Source organism: Bidens hawaiensis, unplaced genomic scaffold, assembly GCF_021521415.1.
Source record: "Bidens hawaiensis isolate Kalapana, Puna unplaced genomic scaffold, B.hawaiensis_p1.1 tig00032748_1, whole genome shotgun sequence".
NCBI lineage: Eukaryota > Viridiplantae > Streptophyta > Magnoliopsida > Asterales > Asteraceae > Bidens > Bidens hawaiensis.
The window spans coordinates 3766-7364 of record NW_027495584.1 but is presented as its reverse complement, the minus strand read 5'-3'; positions in this window follow the sequence as shown (position 1 = coordinate 7364).

Here is a 3599-nt window from a genome sequence, read left to right as displayed (position 1 = left end):
CTTTCTGAACGGTTTTACAAACTTTTGGGGTGAAAAACATGTTTGCTTATACACATACACACACACACACACACATATCTGATATGTATAGTGATGTGAATTATCTAAGTTCTAACACATGAAAGTCCCCACTAACACAGTGATTAACTTCGAGCCGGTGGCTTGTGAATAGTACTATTGGTTTGACAAACCCAGACGGGGCCAGCATGGTTTGCTGAGACCTTATCCGGTTTGCACATGTCCATAATTATACAAACCAGCTATGTAGTGTTAGGCATGGCTACTTGGGGCATATTGTGGGCGATAGGGGGGCCAATGTGGTTGATTAGGCGTGGGAAATGGAGGCATGCAACATGTACAAACAGTCCGGCTTCACTATATCTTTGCATAATTATATCACATATACACATACATACTTACAGGCATATATACAAACTGTGACTCGCGATTACGCATACTTGTTTTCTTGAAACCCGTGAAACTCACCAACTCGTGTAGTTGACCCATTTTAAACGTGCTTTTCAGATGTGGCACCTGGAAAATCCTTGATGTTGTGCTACCTGTTACTGAATATGGTCGATGCTGTGTGAATAGACGCAAGGGTATTAGTACGAATAGAATAGTTTAACGAACATATTTTGCTGTAACATCTAGTTTGTAAAGAAAGATAGACCAATGTAATATATTGTAAATTAGTTTGTAATGTGTCTTTATAAACAATGTGGTTTATACCAGAGGTGTCTGTTACGTCCACGTTTTACGCTTTCGCATTTTGCTAGTTAGGGTGTGACACATTCCATGTTCATACAGGTCCGAAATAGCTACATTTATCACGTGTGACCCGAAACAATATACACACGTATGAAGTATCAAAGTTCGTGCAATAAACAGTTAAAAATAATAAATTAACATGCTAAAATATGTACAAAATAACCAACCATAACATCCCCACACTTTTCATATGTTTACCCTTAAGCAATCTAACGTAAACATCAACCTCCATCATAGGTATGCCAATTATTGCCATTAATACTAGTAAGGTTTAAGGTCATAACCAATTTTCCAGATTGACACTTCTAGATTGACAAGCCAACAAATATATTTAATGATGCTATAATAACAATAGAACCGCCTAAACGAGTGTACTTTGTTTCTGGTTACGGTATACATGTTCATGCCCCTCACACTATCAACACTTCTCTCGGTTTAATATCTGGACTAGCAAAAGATGTGCTAGTATATATCTCTACCCTCAAAGGCCAAATATGTGTCACAACTTAGTAAGCTTGCAGGTCAGTTATATCTCCACCCATTACCCACTGGTTGCATAAAGACTCAGACTACGGGTTTTGCTGATGGTTAGGTTTAGGTGCGGAATAGGCATATTTAGTGACTAAGGTGGTTGAAACCTTGTTTATTTAAACAAACAAACAAAACAATTCAAAAACAAAAACCACTATTTACAAATAACTAAAACAATAACTAATAACTATTTTTGGTTTTTTTTTTGCCAAATACTGATAAACATTCATGAACCATATATTTACAACTCTGACTGAGACGTCTTTACATTGTGTACTATGCTTTATAATTGACTATATATACAACTCTGGATTTCATCATATAGGGTTACAATAAAAAGGCCAAGGCTGACATGGTTTGTAATGTAGGTTTTAATAAACGAAAAGAAATAAGGTCCAAACGACCTCCTAAGGGATAATGTCGGGTAAGGAGTTTTGTTTAGTATGAGAATATATGTACAAATTTTCTGAAGTCCTAATCTCCATGCAGGTTGATGATATTAAGATCTCGACATGCATATGACAAGCAAGTTTTAATTCTGTAAAACATATCGGCTACACTCAAATCATAATATGGCATGTTTTGATATACATACACATATATAATATGTGTATTAAGTATAGGGGCTATCTCACAATATGGATGGATATTAGGGCTGCTGATATGAACCATGTATACCCATCCCCTTGACTCGTTTTCCCCATCTAAACGACCTCATTTTTAACTCCTTTTTGAAAAATTAGTTAGGAAAATTATCGAGAAGCTCAAAATCAACCATGACATGAAACCTATAACTTGGCATTAATAACAATAATTAACAGTTAATAACTTTGGTTTCTGAACACACTCGAGGTAACTATCGGGCTAAAAATTTTCAATTTTCCCCCCATCCCCACACTTGAGGTTGACATTGTCCTCAATGTTTAAAATTTAAAACGTTAAAAGAACATTTAGAGGACGGGTTAGTGATTGTTTAACAATTTAAAAACCTAGGCTCTAATGTGATGGTTCTGACACTTAAATCTACAATTACATTTCTAACACTTAAAACTAAAATAATAAATATACTATGAAACTGAAATCACCTGATACAAATAATTGTGTAGTGCTAAGCGTGGTTCATGCAAAACTCGTCTTCTCGAAAGACTAAAATTGAATCTGCAAAGTCTCAAAACGTGTAGAAGTGAGCTTCTCACCATGTGTAAGACGTAGGTCTTTTAAGAATTTTGCAAAAATGAATTTTTAATTAATTGTATAAACACTAATTACCAAACCAAATTATTTAGTTTGATAATAAATTTTGTAAAACGAGTTAAAATGTTAAAAGACTTAACTCACTTTCGTAGGAATCACGATGCATTTAGCGTACGCAACAAGCCCTTTAAACTCCCTTGTAGCGTGGACGAGTAAGATCTCGTGAGGGTTTATAGTGAACAACCCCCACAAAGTTCAAATACAAAACAATATACAATTATCAACACAGCAGACATCAAACAAAAGATATACATATACATAATTTATCCAACCGATTACCCCATACACATTTTCCCAATATAATATTATTTAAGTACAGACTATGATGATAAAAACAAAATAAAGGGAAAAATAAAACCAAAATGTAACCAGTTGTCTGCTGCATCACCACTGACTACTCCATCTGAACATCACCACCAGCAACCGGCTGGTCAGCTGCCTACTTAGCCTCTCTACCAACTCCCCCAGCCTGAACTGCATCACCTCCAGCAACCCTAGCCTGACCGCCTTCCAGCTTATCAGGAACTCTAAGTGAATCGGGAACCGGTACCTGCAAATGAGTGAATTACGTACGAAAATAGTGATCGTGGCGGGCCAGGTGGGCTCATGTCTCTCCTGCATAGCAAGTTGGTGCTGATATATCATCTCTAGTGTGACCGGCTGTGCTGGCTGATGTGGCGGCTGCCTTAGAGGATACTGCTTGCTGTGTTATCTACATACGTAGGACGATAACATGTTGTCAGTGTCGAGGTACACCTATCTGTAAAGCAATAGGAGCATCAGTCCCTGGAGGTGGCGAAGCTTGCGGGCCATGCCTGACCGGCATCCACCGTGGAGGATCCCATAACTCACAGATCCCGGCCTTCTGAGCATCATCCGATGTAATAACTGCAATCTCTGGCCCCTCAATGAAGTTGTAACACCCTACAAATTTTCATACCAATTTTGAAAATTTAGAAAGTTTTGGGGCCAGTTAGTCATTTAGCTAAAGATATATGGAAGCGACATTTGTCCTATGACTCATCGCCATGAAACGACATGTG